The sequence below is a fragment of the Gopherus evgoodei genome, chromosome 2 (genome assembly GCF_007399415.2).
Source record: "Gopherus evgoodei ecotype Sinaloan lineage chromosome 2, rGopEvg1_v1.p, whole genome shotgun sequence".
Taxonomy (NCBI): Eukaryota; Metazoa; Chordata; order Testudines; family Testudinidae; genus Gopherus; species Gopherus evgoodei.
The window spans coordinates 242598644-242620075 of record NC_044323.1 but is presented as its reverse complement, the minus strand read 5'-3'; the positions used below and the strand labels follow the sequence as shown (position 1 = coordinate 242620075).

Sequence of the window (21432 nt, the reverse complement as noted above, 5' to 3'; positions counted from 1 at the left end):
GACTCCTGCCCTGCGGAAACAGCAGCAGAACTTTCAGGGAGTATCTTAAAGCCTCAGCCCCTGGATCTCCACTCCCCAGCAAAACCGACAGTGAGTCAAAGCCTGCAATGATTGATCCCTGCTCTACCCTCACTCCATCAGCCAAAAGCCTTCTGGAGATCCTAGAGTTCAGAACCTCACACTTGTCAGGAAAGATCTGCAGTAGCCTTAAAGCTCCAACTTCTGTAGCACCCACCAGCTATGGCACCATGGGCAGCAAGCTGGTGATGAGGTTTTTGCACACTCTAACAATGTCCAAATGTCACCAGAACTCTGGACTTTATATTTATATTTTTTATTTGAGAGAAGTGAGTGTTCTCTTGTCACATGTCTCAGATTCCCAAACTCCATTTTCTGACAGACCTCACCCTCCCAAGCCACCATGTGTCTCATTCCATCTCTTATCCTTTTAAACATTGCCTTCCTCCCTCACATCTGCTTTTTGCCCCTTTCTATTCACTTCTGTCCCCTCACTCAACAGCATACTCATCCCTTCCCCCACTTTTTCATGCCTTCTTCCCTCTGACTATTTCTACCTCACCAAACAAAAGCACAAAAATTCCTTAACTATGATCCAGAGAACAAAATATTAAAAACAAACCCTCCACCAAGACATGTGCAAAACCACCAAAGCAAACTCCTATACTGTAATTGCATTTTTTGTCCTCCTTTGCTATTAATTTCTCCCTTTGTACACATCACTTATTTTTATTTACATGTTAAGCTGTTCAGGGCAAGAACCTCTCTTTTATATGCTTGTGAAACACACTCTTGAATGATAAAATAAATCATCATAATATGATTCTGTTTTAGAAAAGAAGTCTTTGTATAATCATAATAAGGAGGTAGATTTTTTTTAAAAACCCAATACCATTAATTTAGATGATCATATTAAAAAAAAGAATACTCCTTTTTATTGAATATGTTTATTTTCTGCAATATTTCTGATGTTTGTGTTAAAGGTGAATTCTGAATTTCATGTGGATTTTACAGTTAATGTTATTTAAACCATATCTCTTTATCCAGTGGAAAATCCTCTAAGAACAGCTACTATGCAATGCCAAAACACAAAAATCATAGTTCATTTAATATACCTGTGGCTATTACCTGAGCAGTGTTGTGTTTTATCTGTTTTAATGCTTCAGCCAAGTTCAGCTGGAAAATTTTGAGCTGAGACTGCTCTTCCAACAGCTCCTTCCATACACAGAGATATTTGTCATGTGTCTGGCCAATCTCTCCTTCCAGTTTGGCTATGTGATTTTCATGGTCTTTAAACTTAAAAAATAAAATAGTTAAGATTATGTGTGATAATTTAGCTGGAGAAGCTTTCATTCCTGCCAAATCTTCATTCCTTCTCCTAAATGTATCCAACTTAAACAAATACCTTACTGTCTTCCTTGATTTTAATTCACCATGTCCCCTTGTTAATTGCAGAGATGAAGATTTTGAGTAATCGTACTGTTCCATTTTTTACATAAGGAGCATTTGTATCAAGTTAAAAGTAAAATTAAAAAAAATATTTTCAACTTCAATACAGATTTATAGATTCGAAGGCCAGAAGGAACCATTGTGATTATCTACTCTGACCTTCTGCATAACATAGGCCATAGAAGTTCCCCAAAATAATTCCTAGAGCAGATCTTTTAGAAAAACACTCGGTCTTGATTTTAAAATTGTCAGTGATGGAGAATCCAGCACAAACCTTTGTAATTTGTTCCCGTGGTTAATTATCCTACTGATAAAAATAGACACTTTATTTCCAGTCTGAATTTGCCCAGCTTCAACTTCCAGACAATTGGATCATCTTATACCTTTCTCTCCTAGATAGAAGAGCCTATTATCAAATATTTGTTCCCCATGTAGGAACTTAACAAATTGTAATCAAGTCACCCTTAACCTTCTCTTTGTTAAGCTAAATATATTGATCTTTTAGAGTCTATCCTTATAAGACATGTTTTCTAATCCTTTAATAATTCTCAGGGCCCTACTCTGAACCCTCACTAATTTATCAACATCCTTCTTTAATTGTGTACACCAGAACTGGACACAGAACTCTAGCAGCAGTGGTATCGGTGCCAGATACAGAGGTAAAATAAAATAACCTCTCAACCAGCTCCCACTCAAAAGACCCCTGTTTATACATCCAAAGATTGCATTAGCTCTTTTGGTCACAGTATCACACTTGGAACTCATGTTCAGCTGATTATCCACTACAACCCTCAAATCCTTTTTGGAGTCATGGCTCCCCAGAAAAGAGTCCCTCATCTTATAAGTGTGAACTGCATTCTTTATTCCTAGATGTACACATTTCCATTTGGCCATACTATAATGCATATTTTTTGCTTGAGCCCAGTTTACAAAAGCAATTCACTCCTTAGCAGTGATGTTCCTTTTTGTTCTTTTTTCCACTCCATCAAATATTTCTGTCATCTGCAAACTTTATCAGTGATTTTATGTTTTCTTCCATGTCATTAACAAAAATGATAAAAAGTGTAGGGCCAAGAACTGATCTCTACAGGACCCCACAAGAAACATATCTGTTCAGTGATGATTCCCTGTTTAGTCACAGTTTGTTGATTTTATATCATTCTTTTTTTTTAAGCAAAGCGTCGTGATACCAAGTGAAATGCCTTATAGATATCCAAGTATATAACATCAACACTATTACCTTTATCAATCAAACCAAATCTCATAAAAAAATATCAAGTTAATTTGATGGAATCTATTTTCCATAAACCCTTTTATTATATTACACTCCTTTAATTATTTATTAATCAAGTCCCATATCAGCCATGCCATTATCTTTCCCAGTATCTATGTCAAACTGACAGGCCTGTCATTACATGCATCATCCCATTTACCCTTTTTAATATTGGCACAACATTAGCTTTATTCCAGTCTTCTGGAACTTCCTCAGTGTTCCAAGACTTACTGAAAAGCAATAATGATTGTCCAGTGACCACCTCAGCTAGCTGTTTTTAAATTCTTAGATGCAAGTTATCCAGACCTGCTGATTTAAAAATATCTAACTGTGATAGCTACTGTTTAACATCTTTCCTAGTTACTGCTGAAAAGTATATAAGACATGAAAACATCATCTATTTTTTCCTCAAATACACAACAGAAATATTTACTGAACACTTATGACTTATCTATATTTTATTGTTAATTCTACCATTTCCATCTAGTAGTAGACCAATACCATTGTCAGGAATATTTTTGTTTCTAATATACTTTAAAAACTCCCTCTTATCCTTAATTTTACAGTCCACAGATTTTTGTGCGTCCCTTTGCTTCTCTTTTCAATATTCTACAATTCCTAGCTTCTGAGTTACATTTATTATTATCAACTTTCCCTTTCTTCCATTTAATTCATATATAACTTTTTAACAGCTACCTTTATTTCCCCTCTAATTCAGGTTGTTTTTTTAACCATTATGGCCTTTTTCCTTGATTTTAGGATTCTGGCTTTTTGGGCACCTAGTAAAGTATCTATAAACAACTCTCAATTATCATTTTTTTACTATTAAACTCTTCTTCCCAACTGATATAATCTAAGGTGGGCATAGCATGATTTATGGGCACTGCTGAAGATATTAAGTATATACAACAGAGAGAAATATTTTGTCTTATTACATACCTACTTCCATAATCAGAGGAAGAATTTAACACAAAGTTTATTCAAATACATGAGCATTTCCCAGCTTTGCTGGATGACACTTGACATCCCTGTGCCTCAGTTCTCCCATCTGTACAAATGGGGATAATGATGATTACTTCCTTTGAAAAGAACTTTGAGATCTACAGATGAAAACTGCTGTATCAGAGCCAAGTATTATGATGATGATGATGATGATTAGGTATGCATTGTTTTAAGAGCTGTGATTCCCCCCCACTCCTTTCTATAGTTCTGTCATTTGATTCTGCAAGTATCATCCAAAACTGAATATCCAATTTCTGACTGTAGATCCACATCCAAACTCATATGAACATGTGTAGAGATATCAAATAATTCAGACCTTTCTCATCCACACAACAAAAAGGAATGGGGATGGTGATACAGAAGTAAATGGCCATTTCAACAACTAATATGTAGCTGCCCCCTGGTTCCATCATTTCAGTTCTCTTCCCCCCTTTTTAAATTTAATCATTTAGGTAGTTACAAATAATTTGAAAAAAATGGCACATATTTTGCACATAGCCAGCTGTTAAAAGTTATTAACTCTGCAAAAAATTATACATTCTTCTGTCAAATATCAGGGCAGATTCTTGTGTATAGTTCCTTCTTCTCAACCAATGTAGACAGCACTATTATTTATTTTTATTTCCCTCATTTTTTTTAAACATAGCAATGTAAAATACAACTATAAAATTGCATTTTTAGAAGTCATCCTCCTGCATAAAGATATCCTCTGTATGTGTGTCCAGCAAGCGGAAGATCAGTTAATCTTGCTCTGACTTGTTAATGAAAGAGTAGTGATTTCCTCACCAGCTGTTTTCTAGGGCCAAAAAGAGCTGCAAAGGTCAGTCAGAAGCTCCTGCCCCAGTATTAGAGAGTTGGAACATTTCCAGTTTTAGAGGGAGAAAACAGAGACCGAGTCTTAACATAAATTCACACTTTTAGCTGAAAATGCAATTTAGGGCTTGTGGCTCAGAGTAGGCTAATTTTCAGAATGGGAAGGATTAAGTTTTTTCTGATGGTAAAAAGGAGAAGGGGAAAGTCTGGCTCTCTCTCATTTTAGAAAAAAAGTCTAATGATACTGAAAAAGGGATGAGGAGTCTGGGGCACCTAAAAATGGACTTTTCTCATGCCTAGGAGGAGGAAAGATGTGGCTGTCAGAGCAACTCTGCGTAAAATTAAAAGAAGAGGAAGAGAAGGAAGCAGAGAAAAAAGACTTCTCCCCCAGTTGTTTGAATATTATATATTTGTGGATCATAAGTTCTGGATGGTACACTTTATTATTGGTTTGGGGTGTGTGTATTGTTTATTGATTTTTTCTTGGCATATCTGAATAAGAAGAAATAAGAAAATGAAAACTTCCTTCTCTAGAGTCCATAGGTGGGGAGCTTTACCTCCCCACCTATGTGCTGTCAGAGACATCCTGATGCCCTGCTGCCATAGTGTCATAAGTTGATTGGTATAAAAGAGAATCAGAAATGATTTTTTCCCCTCATCCCAAAATTCTATTTCCTTCTCAGAATCATACATGAATCATAGACGATTAGGGTTGGAAGAGACCTCAGGTGGTCATCTAGTCCAACCCCCTGCTCATAGCAAGACCAACCCCAAATAGATCATCCCAGCCAGGGCTTTGTCAAGCTGGACCTTAAAAACCTCTAAGGATGGAGATTCCACCATCTCCCTAGGTAACCATTCCAGTGAATCACCACTCTCCTAGTGAAATAGTTTTTTTCTTAATATCCAACCTAGATTTCCCCCACTACAACTTGAGACCATTGTTCCTTGTTCTGTCATCTGCCACCACTGAGAACAGCTGAGCTCCATTCCCTTTGGAACCCTCCTTCAGGTAGCTGAAGACTGCTATCAAATCCCTCACTCACTCTTCTCTTCTACAGACTAAATAAGCCCAGTTCCCTCCGCCTCCCCTCATAAATCAGCCCCCTAATCATTTTCGTTGCCCTTCACTGGATTCTCTCCACTTTGTCCACATCCTTTCTGTAGTGGGGGGCTTAAAACTGGATGTAATACTCCAGACGTGATCATACATGCCATCATCCACATACAGCTGTGCCTGCATCCTCTACATAAGACAGTCACAGAATTGCTGCTCTCACCTACAGGAGTCTTGATAAGGCACAGCTAATTTCCACAGACAATCAAAACAATTCTGTATGGCTAGAAAATGTACCTGGATTAAGCTAGGGCCCTAAGCAAATAAGCATTAAGTTCCTTCTGACTGATGTGAGGGCTTTCAGGCCCTGAAGAGGAGCAAGGAAAGTGCTGAGGGAGGAGAAAGAATAAAGAGACCGGTTCAGAATTAAAGATGGTTTTAGGGAGTTTATTTGTAGGGGGTTTAGAGTTTGGTTCTCCAGCCTCAAGCCTTCTAGCAGTTTCAGTATACCGTAATTCCTCATTTAACCTCCTCCCGGTTAACACTGTTTTGCTAATAGGTCACTGACCTATTACAGAACATACTTCTGTAAAGCCTTACAATGTTCCCTTATAACGTTGTTTGGTTCCCCCCGCTTTGCCCTGCCCTGCCAGGAAGTGGGGTCAGGGTGGGGGCACATTCCACACATTCCAGCTAGGGAGAGGGATAAGAGCATGTGGGCTTGCATGTCATGAGCACTAGGCAAGTGGAACGGGGCAAGCCCCCATGTCCCAACCCCACATTCTGGCAGGAGCTCCGGGCGTTCAGAACAGAGCAGGCCTCTGCGCCCCGACCCCGCTATGCCACTGCCTCAACCAAGCTTCACAATCATCATTGGTGAGTACAGTATTAAACAGTTTGTTTAAAATGATACATGTTTAAACTGTATATGTATATAATGTCTTTTATCTGGCGAAAAAAAATTCCCAGGAACCTAACACCCACCCCCCAATTTACATTAATACTTATGGGGAAATTGGATTCATTTAATATCACTTAAAGTTGCATTTTTCAAGAACATAACTGGGATGTTAAGTAAGGAATTACTGTAGCTCAGCCTGCAGGCATAGGCTTTGCCCCCCTTTCGTAGCTTCTGAGCTGGGTACTGCAGTGCTTCAAAGAAAGCACATGGTCGGGCTGAACAGATAGTTTACCAGAAGGAGTGTTGAAGTACACTATGTGCGCAGCTTAGGATGCCATACAGCTGCTCCACCAGCAAGGACTGTCTTAAATGCCTCACCTGAGAAATGCCAGAACTGCTCCTTCCAGAAAGTGAAGGACTTACTGTTTCCTTAGCTCTTCAGTTCAGAGAAATTCAGCACCAACATCTATTTGGCGAAAGAAACCTTATGATCCAAAGATTTTTGGATGCATTACATGTCTTTTGAGATGACAAGAGATGGTGCTGCTATCAGATAAGATGAAATGATTCAACTCTCCTCTAAACAGGTCATACCATCTTCCATCGTTAGACTGTTTTAGTGGTCGGGAATAATCCTACTCAGGGACCAGTACTGGCTGCATTTTGACTTTATCATTGATGCTGATGAAATGATTGGTGGGTAATAATAACCACAAGAATATAAAGTCCATATGTCACAGATTTGGAGCTGCGCTGTAATGGCATACAAATACTTATTTTGGCCTGACTTCAGGCAGCATGACTATATTAGTCCACTCAAAAGGAGTCTCTGTGACAGGGCTATATATGTACAAGCAGTCAGAAGGCCCAGTAAACTCAGGCAAAAAACTTACTGATGTCTTTGGTTGAGTGCAAAGGTCTGAGCTGAGAAGGCACATTGTGGAAAATCTTCCTTGAGGGAAGAGAGAAAAGGTACAGACCTAGGACTCTCAAACACAGCCAGATGAAGAATGACAGGTTGCAGTAGCCGAAGAGCCTCTTTTTTCTGGAAGTGAGGTCTTTTCTTAGAGGAGTCCAGAGCCTTCTGGAGATAGGAATAAGATGAGTGATGCCTCTGTCTCAAAAAAGGCTGTCTTCTTCACTTCCACCTCTGAACTGAGGCCAAATATGGGAGTGTTGCCTTGGAGTCTTTTAAAGAGTGAAGCACATGATCAGTTTTTTAATTAAAAAGGCTGTGTCTTTCAAAAGATCACAGTTGAGGACTGAAGTTCTTTTGGAGTGTTAACTGTAGACTCTGTGGCCATAGATCTTGCAGGTGTGTCTAAAGCATCCAAAGAAGCCTAAAGTGTTGTCTTTGCCACCAGCTGACCTTCTGCCACCATAGCCTTAAACTCATTCTCAGGAGTCCTGGGGCAGCTTGTCAGCAAATTGTACGATCTTATTCTTCTTAAAAAAAATCATATTTACCCTGGTAATTGTCTATGTGGAACTGTAGACTAGCAGAAGTATAAATTTTTCTTCTCCAATGTTTCTTGGGCTCCTTATCTCTGGAAATGGATTTGACAGGATCAGGCTACTTAGATATTTCATGAGCCACTGACACTACCAGCAGTAGTGGGAAGGTGAAAAAGTACATGAGCCCCTTAGAGAGAACTTGATACCTCAAGTTTGCCTTCTTAGAAATGGCTGGAAGGCTGCTAGAGGTCCTTGGTCAGCATAAGAATGTCCTCATTAGTGGGTATTGCTAAATGGCCAATGACAAGTGGATGAAGAATGTAACTTGTAAGACCTTTCCTGGATTATTTCCAATGTAATCTGTCAAATATCATCATTCTTTGAAGAAGGTCCTGGCTGGCTTTAAAATCATCAAACATTGAAGGCACCAATGGTGTAACTGCTTCAGCTGGAATGAAGAGTAAATAGGAAATGGAATAGGCTGATCTTCCTAGTCCTCCATGAGAACTTCCTCATCAATCTGAGGGTCATGATTTAATTCATAATTCTGTTGCGGTGACTCTACCATCTTGCAAGGTCCTGAAGAAGGAGAAAACCTTTTCTGGGACCTGGTTCCTGAAGAATAAAGATAAGAAAAATGGTTTTGAAGGTTCCAGGCAGGCTAGAATGGCCAGGATTATGTGTCACAAAGTCAGGGCATATGGTACAATGAAGGTGGAATCCCAGAAGCTTGTGAACTCTCAGAAGCAAGTCTTCCATGGTGAGAAGAGCTGCTCCCAACATCTCTCTGAAGAATAGGAGTAGAATTACTCTGAACCAAAGATGCACTGGAACCGAAACCAATGTTTTCTGTCAGTGGACAACATCAAAGATTCCAAAACTATCTGTACCAGTGACATTAGAACCAAGTTGGACACAGCAGTTGCTGAAGATTGATAGTGCAGTACCAGAGCCGGGAGGTGAGAGTCAAGTGAGAGACACCAAGATTCACAGTGCTGGTAAGGCTTGAATGGACCTCGCTTGGACAGGTAGGAAAGGTGGATATTTTAGCTCTACTGTGCCAGCCCTGTAGATGATGATTGGTGTTGGCAATGCGGATGAGGTCTCAGCATGCTTCACAGACACATGAGAACAGCTTGTGCATGAAGAAATCATAGGTCCTGAGGTAGCCAGCACACAAACAGAAATTGGCTTTGGAGGAGCAGCAGACTGTTTACAAAGAGGGACCTCAGAGTCAGGTGCACTCCTCATGGATTTCTCCGTCAAACATATTTCGGATGAAAATCGCACACTCTTTGTGTACATTTGGAGAAAGATTTACAAATACTCAATCTGTCTGGCACATGAGTTCCCCTAGACAAAAGATGCACTTAGTTTGCCCATCATTCAATGACATAGCTGTCTCACAAGCAGGACAGGTTCTGAAACATGGCACCTAGACTCAGTCATTAGACAAACCTCAATATCAAGGCTGCCACATTAAAAAAGCAGCGGGGAAGTTGGACACTGTGTACTCCATCTCACTGCCGCAGATGTAAGGAGAGATCTGAGTGGCAGTTAGGGCTGCTCTTCCCTTTGTACCCTGACTGGGGTGCATGCACAGTCCCAACCCACACCACTCATCAAAAAATTCCAAGCTCACATGCACAAGACACACACACCAACAGTGGAATCCATGTGGACAAACACTTGAAGAACTATTAGCTTTGACAATTTTGCCTCTGTCTCAAGCCATCATACTAAACTCTTTTTGATCAGGAACAGAAAAGGCTCATGAAGACCAAAGAATAAGATGTAGCAGGATTTAAAGGGCACTTTTTCAAGAAAAAGAGAGTTATCCAGGAGTAACCACAGGAAAACACAGGCACCCAGATCAGAAGTTTGGAGAAGCTAGAACTCTCTAGGTCACCACCAAAGAATGGAAGGAATCTAGATGAGATAGACATTTGTCTTGTTTTAAAATCCTTTTTTCTGTAACGCTTTGTTCCTACTGATAAGTAAACAGTACTTTTAAGATGGCTGTGTGATCACAGTATGCCATTAGTCCCAGGTCCTGAAGGGAAGAAACACAGAGACGTTAATTCAGTCAAACTTGAAAGGTAAGAACGGTGGAAATACTGGGTACTGTAGCCCAAGTCTTGGTTTATGGGTGGGAGAACTGCAAAATTCTACCCTGCAATAGATAAAGGCACAAGGCCTAACCCATAAGGGGGTTCATTCACAGAGATCACAAATGGGACAGAGGAGCTGCTAGCTCTATAACCATGACACCATTGTAACAGAAATTATCTGAACCATGACCAGGACATTTCTCACCACTGGTCTCAGGAAAGAGAGTTTGTAGTAGAGCGGGCCTGCCTCATAGTGACCTCTGATGTTCGAGCTTGGCTCTGTGGTCCCTGCCTCGATTTCCCCTTCACAGGTTCTCAGGAATAATCCATAGAGGCTTCTGTCCACCAACAAAACACCTTCTTGGGCACAGGTTTATTAATATAAAATAAAGCTAAAGTAAAGTTTTTTCTCTCCCAGTCTCCCACTGGACACAGTGGCTCCTCCTGAGGTTTGTCTGCCTTCAAACCTCTCCACCAGTCACAGTTATAATGCTCTGCTGATTCAGTTTCTCCCCTTGAGGTCATGGGGGTACACAGGTCTCCTTCTTGGGCCTATGTTTGCTGGACTCTCAGGGGAAAATTCCTACCCATCTCCAAATATGGTGATCAGTTGGATCCTGGGCTTTTTGGCAAGATGCACCAGCCAGACACCTGGAAAGAATTCTCTGTAGTAACTCAGAGCTCTTCCCATCTAATGTCCTGTCCCTAGCAGCTGGGGATTTTTGCTACTGGCAGGAGTCAATGGGCTACATTCGATTGTAGGCAATCTCATCATATCACTCCCTCCATAAACTTATCAAACTTAGCCTTGAAGCCAGTTTGTTTTTTTGCCCCTACTGCTCACCTCTGTCTTTCCTTACCTGCCTGGGCTGAGAGAAGTCCATAGGTAGCAACCCCTCCCCTGCTGCTATCTCTCACTTTATAAGGCTCAGGTGCCTTCCCGTAAGTTGAATTGGGCAGCAGGTAATCAGTCACAATTACACTGTACCCTGTTCCCTCTTAAGGGCTCCAGTAATCCTGTGACAGAATTCCACTAGTTACAGAAATGGTATCTGCATAACTCCATTTTTAAACAGCTTGAGCATTATAGATACGAAGAAAAACAGTCAGATCTAGTCCCTGTGTCCCCTTCTTTCCAGTTGACAAAATACTTTGATGTACTTATTGTACACTCATAACTCTGGCATTTCCTGACTTATGAATACTTTTATTTGCAACCTTAATGTTCTTTTAACGTTAGAAAGAAAATATAACAAATGAGTAAAAATTTCCTTATCTTGACCCCATCCCTCAAAAGATTGCATAGATAATAGTGCAACACTGTAGCACTGGCAAAATTTTGACAATTTGCTCAAGTTTTTTTAAGAGGTTCTATTCATGGTTCTTTATAAGAGACAATCAAGAAATCAACCGCAAAGTAGTTTTTTTTAAGTTAGTTCTCTTACAAAAGGTAAAATAAACCAATTTTTCTCTCAATATGTTGCATCTTTTACACACACACACACACACACACACACACACACACACACACACACACACACACACACTTTATTTCTTTGTCATCTAGCTCTACCCCATTTTGGAATTACTCCCTGCTGTTAATTAGAGGTGACTACAATTTGATTAATGACAAACATGTGTCATATATCCACAGTATGGAAAACTGCATTCTATCTATTTTCACATAAAACATGCCTGAACTTAATGGAAATAAGCCAAACGTTTTTTAATGACTCAAGACCTAATCTTATCACTGTGAACAATATGGATATGATCAAAATAAGACACACTAATCCATTTGAAGTGTTAAAAGTTCACATAAGTATGCACTAATCATGTACAGTATTTCTCAATATAATACAAACAGGATCTCAAATACAAGAATGCATACCATTTGAGCATTATTTCTCTGTTTGTGTCTGAAATTCTCCACCTCCTTTTCCAATTCTATGAAGTGCTGTTCAGCCTGACAGTTTGCCTTTGCTGGTCCTCTTGTTGGCACTGTTTTTCAGACTTGCAGAGCTAGCAAACTGTGATACAGCATGGCCAGAGGGCAGCAGGAGAGTGTTAGCAGGGAACCTTATTCCCTGCAAGGGGAGGAAGGTTTGTTATAGATTAATTAGAGCACCTGAAGCCAATTAGAGCACAAGCAGTCAGTCATGTGATAAAACCCCCTGCTTCAGTCAGACAGTGTGGGAGTTGGAGCAGAAAGCAGTTGGAGTAGACAACAGTATTGAAGAGAGACAAAAGGAAAGTTTGGAGGAGTGCTGCGGTGGGCTGAGAAATCCAAAAGAAACCCTAGGTAAGGGGCACCTGGCTTGTGTAAAAGGAGGGCAAGAAGCCCCTTCCCAAGCTGAAGGGCAGGAGAGGGAAGTAGCCCAGGGGAGGGAACCACTAGTTCAAGTGGTTCACCACAAACCTCAGGGCCTCTGGGTTGGGACCTGGAGAAGAGGGCGGGCCCAGGTCCCTCCCTCTCCACTCCCCTCCTCAAGGACACTAGTGGGGTAATTAAAATACCAGTTCAGAGGCAAGCAATGGTGCCCTGAACCTTCCCGAACGAAGAGAAAGTGTGAGACCCAGCATAACAGTACTGGCAATTTGCCACATGTGGTGTCAAAAGTGGGATTTGCGCGCTGGGGACTTAGTCCAGGGTTAGGCAAAACCCTCGATCCTTAAGATGGACGACGTGGTCAAGGCCCTTCTACAAGCTACTGCGGCCCAGCAGGAGGCTACCCAGGTCCAAGCAACCGCCCAACAGGAGGTGACTAGAATGCAGCAGGAGACCAATCATCTGTTGATGAGTCAGGTTGCTCAGGACCGAACCCTGCTGAAAGACCTGGTGAACCAGATGAAGGCCCTTATGGAGCAGAATCGCAACTGTGAAGGGACCCGGACCATACGGGCTAGCCATTGCCTACAGAAAATGACACGGGAAGATGACGTGGAGGCATACCTCCTGGCTTTTGAAAGAGCAGCTCTGTGGGAGGCCTGGCCCTGAGATCAGTGGTCTGGTATCCTTGCCCCCTTCCTGTGTGGGGAAGCCCAGAAGGTCTACTGTGATATGGCTGCAGAGGCTGCAGCAGATTATTCCCAGCTAAAGGCAGAGATCCTGGCCAGGTTCGGAGTAACGACGGCACTGCGAGCCCAGAGGTTCCATGAGTGGAAATATACAGAGGACAAGACACCTCAATCACAATTGTTTGACCTAATCCACCTGACCAGGAAATGGCTGTGCCCTGAGGCCCTTAGCTCTGAGAAGATGATGGAGGTACTGGTATTGGACCGGTATATGAGGGGGCTACCACCAGGTCTCAGGTCTTGGGTTGGCCAGAATGATCCCTCTACCTATGATGAGTTGGTCTCCCTCGTGGAAAAACAGCTGGCAGCCCGCGAACTGTTCCAGACCCCAGGCGGGGAGACACGGCAATTCAGGAAGCCAAACCCAAACCCAAGGACCCGGGCTGTCGAGAACTATAGGAGAACTGTAACCGGGAGGAAAGACACTGAGGAATGGCTCGAGGCCAGGAAAGGACCTGGGAGTTTGGGAAGAGAAGTGTGGGGCCAGCCAAATAGCCCCAGGCAGAGGGTGACAACCAGAATAAGGGGGCAGTGTTATGAGTGTGGGGAATTGGGGCATATAGCAGCCCAATGCCCCAACAAGGAAGAACCTATGCAGTGTAATCTGGGGGATTACAGGGAGCAATGTGGCCTAACCAGCCTAGTAGGGGTCACAATGACCTCACATGGATATACCAGACCAGTAAAAATGAATGGTATAAAGAACCTAGCATTAATAGATTCCGGGAGTGCTGTCACGCTGGTCTCGGGAAAGTTGGTAGGAACAGACCAACTAACCTGGGCCAAAAACACAGGGGTAACGTGCGTACATGGCACCGTGAATTTTTACCCTACAATTCCAGTACAGATTGAGATCCAGGGAAATACTACCAGGGTTTCTGCAGGGGTGATCCCCAAGCTCCCCTACCCTGTTTTGATTGAGAGAGACTTCCCCGGGTTTGAAAGATTACTTACCCCAATAGAGCCAGGGGAGGGTAGCAACCCCCAGGCTGAGATGGAGGCAACTACAGATAGCCTCACCCCAGTGTTTGCCGAATTTGCTCCAGAGTTATTCTCATCCCCTGGAAAACCCCGAAGATCTAGACGAGAACGAAGGGCAGTTAAAAGGTTAGGGACCAGGATTCTAGCAGCGAATCAAAAAACTTCCCTTGTGGGTAGGCGATCCTGCTCAGGAGACCAGGAGATAATCCAGGCCAAGGAAGACTCGGAGGCGGTTCCTAGCCCAAGTGGGAGCACCCCAGGGGGAAGAGTAGAAATAGGCCTGTCATAAACAGATAGCTAAGAGTTAATGTCTCTTCCACCTGAAGCACCTGACCAGAGGACCAATCAGGAAACCAGATTTTTTCAACTCTGGGTGGAGGGAAGTTTGTGTCTGAGTCTTTGTTTTCTGTCTGCCTGCTTTCTCTGAGCTTTGGAGAAGTAGTTTCTACTTTCTAGTCTTCTGTTTCTAAGTGTAAGGACAAAGAGATCAGATAGTGAGTTATATGATTTCTTTTCTTTGGTATTTGCATGAATATAAGTGCTGGAGTGCTTTGATTTGTATTCTTTTTGAATAAGGCTGTTTATTCAATATTCTTTTAAGCAATCGACTCTGTATATTGTCACCTTAATACAGAGAGACCATTTGTATGTATTTTTCTTTCTTTTTATATAAAGCTTTCTTTTAAGACCTGTTGGAGTTTTTCTTTACTTCAGGGAAATTGAGTCTGTACTCACCAGGGAATTGGTGGGAGGAAGAAATCAGGGGGGGAGATATGTGTGTGTTGGATTTGCTAGCCTGATTTTGCATTCCCTCTGGGTGAAGAGGAAAGTACTTTTTGTTTCCAGGACTGGGAACAGAGAGGGGGAGTCACTCTGTATAGTTTCACAGAGCTTGTGTCTGTGTATCTCTCCAGGAGCACCTGGAGGGGGGAAGGGAAAAAGGATTATTTCCCTTTGTTGTGAGACTCAAGGGATTTGGGTCTTGGGGTCCCCAGGGAAGGTTTTTCAGGGGGACCAGAGTGCCCCAAAACACTCTAATTTTTTGGGTGGTGGCAGCAAGTACCAGGTCCAAGCTGGTAACTAAGCTTGGAGGTTTTCATGCTAACCTCCATATTTTGGACACTAAGGTCCAAATCTGGGACTAAGGTTATGACATGGTGTAGCAGTGGTTGGGATATAGACAGAATCCAGAAGCCAGTAGGAATATTATATTTTTCTTTTCTCTGCTAAGGGCTTTTTAGCAGAGAGAAACAGTTGGTTTTAAAAGGGAACCAGAGAGATTTTTTTTTCTGCTCTCTCTGGCAGTTTGTGGCTTGCATCTTAAGCAAGAAATCATTAAGGTGCTATTAAGAGTCTTTTGTCACACAATAGCACTCCCATTGAGAGTCATTACCAGCACTATATATATGCAAATAAAGTGGTTTTTCAGGTTTACTTAACATTGAAGATTAGCTAAAGGCACTGTTGCTAGGCAGACTCCAGGAGGCAACAGAGCCTGCAGTTCAGAAGATAAACACCGGAGGGCACCCTAACCCAAGAAAACAGGAACCATGACTTCTAAGGCAAAAATTGAGGCCGAAGAACAAATCAAAGAAGCTGAACACAGGCGACAACTGGAAATAAAACAAACAGAGATGGAAATGAAAGAAAGAGAAGAACAAATCAAAGAGGCAGCACACAAAAGAAAACTAGAAGAAGAAGAGGTGGCCCACCGAAGGAAACAAGCAGAAGAAGAGTTGGCCCACAGAAGGAAGCAAGAAGAAGAAGAGGCGGCTCACCGCCGAGACATGGAAAAACAACAAAAAGAAATGGAAAAACAACAAAAAGAGAATGAAGAGAAGGAAAAACAGAGAAAACATGAACTGGACTTGGCAAAAGCTGGGCTGCATGTGCCAGCCAACCCTAACAACCCGGCGCCAATTATTGCTCAACAGCACAGGAAATTTCCCACCTACAAGGCAGGGGATGACACCGAGGCCTTCTTGGAAAATTTTGAAAGAGCCTGTCTTGGGTACAACATCCCCGAAGACCTGTACATGGTAGAATTGAGGTCACAGCTCAGTGGACCTTTAGCAGAGGTGGCAGCTGAAATGCCTAAGCAGCAAATGAATGACTATAAACTTTTTCAAACCAAGGCCAGATACAGAATGGGGATAACCCCAGATCATGCCCGTCGGCACTTCAGAACCCAAAAGTGGAAACCAGAGGTGTCATTTCCCAAACACGCCTACTACATTGCAAAAAACTATGAGGCCTGGATAACAGGAAACAACGTTCAAACCTTGGAAGAACTGCACCTCCTCATACAAATGAAGCAGTTCTTGGATGGTGTTCCTGAAGACATCACACGGTACATACAAGATGGAAAACCCAAAGATCTCGCTGAGGCGGGGGAGATTGGAGCCAAATGGATGGAACTGGCAGAAAGCAAGAAAGCTACTGTCAAGGGGAACGATTACCCCAGGGGGCACACAGACCATAAACCCTACAACCGAGGACAGCCAAAGACCCCACATACCCCCCAAGTAAAGCCACAGACACCCTACCCTTCCACCTCACCAGTCTCCAGTAACTCACCTCGGCCCAGTGACCCATCAGATGGAAGATGCTTTAAGTGTAATGAACTGGGACATATCAAGGCCAACTGTCCCAAGAACACCATGCGAGTGCAATTCATTACACCACCATCACACCAAAGATCCCCAGGCCCGGATGCCTCTCAAATACCCTTGGAGCGAAGGGAAAATTTGAGAGTGGGCGGAAAGAAGGTTACGGCGTGGAGAGACACGGGGGCACAAGTGTTAGCTATCCACCAATCCTTCGTTGACCCCAAATTCATCAACCCAAAGGCCAAAGTTACAATTTACCCCTTCATGTCACAAGCTGTAGACTTGCCTACAGCTCAACTGCCTGTCCAGTACAAAGACTGGTCAGGAATGTGGACTTTTGCAGTCTATGACAATTATCCTATCCCCATGCTACTGGGGGAAGACTTGGCCAACCAGGTGAGGCGGGCCAACAGAGTGGGAATGGTTACACGTAGCCAAACCAGGCAAGCTTCCAGACCCATTCCTGTTCCTGAGCCGTCCACAGAGGCCCCATCTGTGTTACCAGAGACCCAGACAGAGGTAGTGGACCCGGATTCCATGCCTACCACTGAAACAGCCACAGCATCTCCAGTCCCAGGCCCGGAACTGGAACAGCAACCAGCACCAGCAAGTGCAACCACATCTTCAAACTCAACGCCAGAGGGCGCCAGCGAGCCACAACTGGCAGAAGCAACAGACAGCCATACCCAAAAGGCTCAGCCAGAGCCTGACATACCCTCAGGTGCACCAGCGGAGAGCGGTTCACCAGCAATGGAAACAACCCCATCACCTACATCACTTCCAGAAGGACCAAGCCCAAGTCCACAGTCTGAGGAAGAACTGGTGACCCCAGCCTCAAGGGAACAGTTCCAGACTGAGCAGGAAGCAGATGACAGCCTTCAGAAAGCGTGGGCGGCGGCACGGAGCACCCCACCGCCTCTCAGCTCTTCTAATCGATCCCGGTTTGTTATAGACCAAGGACTGTTATACAAGGAAATTCTTTCTGGTGGACACCGGGAAGAATGGCAGCCGCAAAAACAGTTGGTGGTTCCAACTAAGTACCGGGGGAAGCTCTTAAGCTTAGCCCATGATCATCCCAGTGGCCATGCTGGGGTGAACAGAACCAAGGACCGGTTGGGGAAGTCCTTCCACTGGGAGGGGATGGGCAAGAATGTTGCCAAGTATGTCCGGTCTTGTGAGGTATGCCAAAGAGTGGGAAAGCCTCAAGACCAGGTCAAGGCCCCTCTCCAGCCACTCCCCATAATTGAGGTCCCATTTCAGTGAGTAGCTGTGAATATTCTGGGCCCTTTCCCAAAAAAGACGCCCAGAGGAAAGCAGTACGTACTGACTTTAGTGGACTTTGCTACCCGATGGCCAGAAGCAGTAGCTCTAGGCAACACCAGGGCTAACACTGTGTGCCTGGCCCTAACAGACATCTTTGCCAGGGTAGGTTGGCCCTCCAACATCCTTACAGATTCAGGGTCTAATTTCCTGGCAGGGACCATGGAAAAACTGTGGGAAACTCATGGGGTGAATCACTTGGTTGCCACCCTGTACCACCATCAAACCAATGGCCTGGTGGAAAGGTTCAATGGAACTTTGGGGACCATGATATGAAAATTCATCAACGAATTCTCCAATAATTGGGACCTAGTGTTGCAGCAGTTGCTGTTTGCCTACAGGGCTGTACCACATCCCAGTTTAGGGTTTTCACCATTTGAACTTGTGTATGGTCACGAGGTTAAGGGGCCATTACAGTTGGTGAAGCAGCAATGGGAGGGGTTTACGCCTTCTCCAGGAACTAACATTCTGGACTTTGTAAGCAACTTACAAAGCACCCTCCGACACTCTTTAGCCCTTGCTAGAGAGAACCTAAAGAATGCTCAGGAAGAGCAAAAGGCCTGGTATGACAGACATGCCAGAGAACGTTCCTTCAAGGTAGGAGACCAGGTTATGGTCTTGAAGGTGCAACAGGCCCATAAGATGGAAGCATCATGGGAAGGGCCATTCACGGTCCAAGAGCGCCTGGGAACTGTAAACTACCTCATAGCATTTCCCAATTCCTCACTAAAGCCTAAAGTGTACCATGTTAATTCTCTCAAGCCTTTTTATTCCAGAGACTTACAGGTTTGTCAGTTTACAGTCCAGGGAGATGATGCTGAGTGGCCTGACGGTGTCTACTACGACGGGAAAAAAGACGGTGGCGTGGAAGAGGTGAACCTCTCAACCACCCTGGAACGTCTGCAGCGGCGACAAATCAAGGAGCTGTGCACTAGCTTCGCCCCATTGTTCTCAGCCACCCCAGGACGGACTGAACGGGCATACCACTCCATTGATACAGGTAATGCTCACCCAATCAGAACCCCACCCTACCGGGTGTCTCCTCATGCCCAAGCTGCTATAGAACGGGAGATCCAGAACATGCTACAGATGGGTATAATCCGCCCATCTACCAGTGCATGGGCATCTCCAGTGGTTCTGGTACCCAAACCAGATGGGGAAATACGCTTTTGCGTGGACTACCGTAAGCTAAATGCTGTAACTCGTCCGGACAACTATCCAATGCCATGCACCGATGAGCTATTGGAGAAGTTGGGACGTGCCCAGTTCATCTCTACAATAGACTTAACCAAGGGGTACTGGCAAGTACCGCTAGATGAACCTGCCAAGGAGAGGTCAGCATTCGTCACCCATGCGGGGGTGTATGAATTCAATGTCCTTCCTTTCGGCCTTCAAAATGCACCCGCCACCTTCCAGAGGCTGGTAGATGGTCTACTAGCTGGACTGGGAGAATTTGCAGTTGCCTACCTCGATGATGTGGCCATTTTTTCAGACTCCTGGCCCGAACACCTACTACACCTGGAAAAGGTCTTTGAGCGCATCAGGCAGGCAGGACTAACTGTTAAGGCCAAAAAGTGTCAAATAGGCCAAAACAGAGTGACTTACCTGGGGCACCAGGTGGGTCGAGGAACCATAAACCCCCTACAGGCCAAGGTGGATGCTATCCAAAAGTGGCCTGTCCCACGGTCCAAGAAGCAGGTCCAATCCTTCTTAGGCTTGGCCGGATACTACAGGCGATTTGTACCACACTACAGCCAAATCGCTGCCCCACTGACCGACCTGACCAAAAAGACCCAGCCAAATGCCGTTAAGTGGACTAATGAGTGTCAAAAGGCCTTTACCCAGCTTAAGGCGATGCTCATGTCTGACCCTGTGCTCAGGGCCCCGGACTTTGACAAGCCATTCCTAGTAACCACGGATGCATCTGAGCGTGGTATAGGAGCAGTGCTCATGCAGGAAGCAACAGATCACAACTTCCATCCTGTCGTGTTTCTCAGCAAGAAACTGTCTGAGAGGGAAAGTCACTGGTCAGTCAGTGAAAAGGAATGCTATGCCATTGTGTACGCCCTGGAAAAGCTGTGCCCATATGTTTGGGGACGGCGGTTCAAACTACAAACTGACCATGCTGCACTAAAGTAGCTTCATACTGCCAAGGGGAACAACAAGAAACTTCTTCATTGGAGTTTAGCTCTCCAAGATTTTGATTTTGAAATTCAGCACATCACAGGAGCTTCTAACAAAGTAGCTGATGCACTCTCCCATGAGAGTTTCCCAGAATTCAGTAGTTAAAAAGTGTTCTTAAAATGTAGAAGTCTGTTAGTTATATACTTAGGGGTATATGTAAAGGTGCATGTGTTGTATTAATCTGTTTATTTTCAAGTTCTAGAAGGAAATCGCCGCCAGTGAGCTTCCCCACTGTCTGCAATTTGGGGGGCGTGTCATAAACAGATAGCTAAGGGTTAATGGACAAGGCCCCCGTAGAATTAGGTCAGTTCGGTACTGCACGTGAGACTTTTGGGCAGGACCAGGACGAAGATCCGTTATATGTGAACATGAGGGAGGATGTAGTGGAAGTAAATGGTGTGCCTGTGGAAGGAAAAATCAAAGGCCCAAGGCCATATTATGTGCTCAAACGCAATCTTTTGTACACGAAAGAGCAAATACGAGGGGAAGAAGTAGAGCAACTGTTAGTCCCACGGAAACACATAAGGGCAGTACTAGAGTTAGCTCACAGTCATCTATTTGGGGGACATCTAGGGGTAGACAAGACACTGGATAGAATCCTAAGAAGGTTTTATTGGCCAGGGATACGCGCAGAAGTCCAGCGTTATTGTGCCTCCTGCCCTGAATGCCAGTTGCATAGCCCCCAACCTCACTTGCGGGCCCCATTAGTACCTGTGACTATTATTGATGTCCCTTTTGAGAGGATAGCCATGGACATAGTGGGCCCATTAGAAAAATCAGCACGAGGCCACCAAAACGTATTAGTCATCCTTGACTATGCCACGCAGTATCCAGAGGCCATTCCTTTAAGAAACCCCATATCCATGGCAATAGCAAAAGAACTACTACAGGTTTTCATCAGAGTGGGCATCCCTAAGGAGATCCTGACAGACCAGGGAACCCCATTTATGTCAAAACTAATGAAAGACTTATGTGCCCTGCTCTGCATCCAGGCCATATGGACCTCAGTCTACCATCCACAAACAGATGGACTGGTTGAGCGATTTAATCGTACCCTTAAAAGTATGATCCGGAAGGTGGTAGCACAGGATGGAAAAGACTGGGATACCCTTCTATTGTATCTAATGTTTGCTATACGGGAAGTCCCCCAGGCATCCACGGGTTTTTCTCCCTTTGAACTA

At 43.9% G+C, this 21432-nt stretch overlaps 1 long non-coding RNA gene across 1 annotated transcript; it reads left to right on the top strand.

The window, feature by feature from the left end:
• Positions 1-2098: 2098 nt before the first annotated feature.
• LOC115645204 lies at positions 2099-20952 on the top strand. The gene is made up of 3 exons (XR_003998680.1): positions 2099-2111; positions 19760-19765; positions 20723-20952. It is a non-coding gene; the product is annotated as an uncharacterized LOC115645204 (long non-coding RNA).
• Positions 20953-21432: the final 480 nt, after the last annotated feature.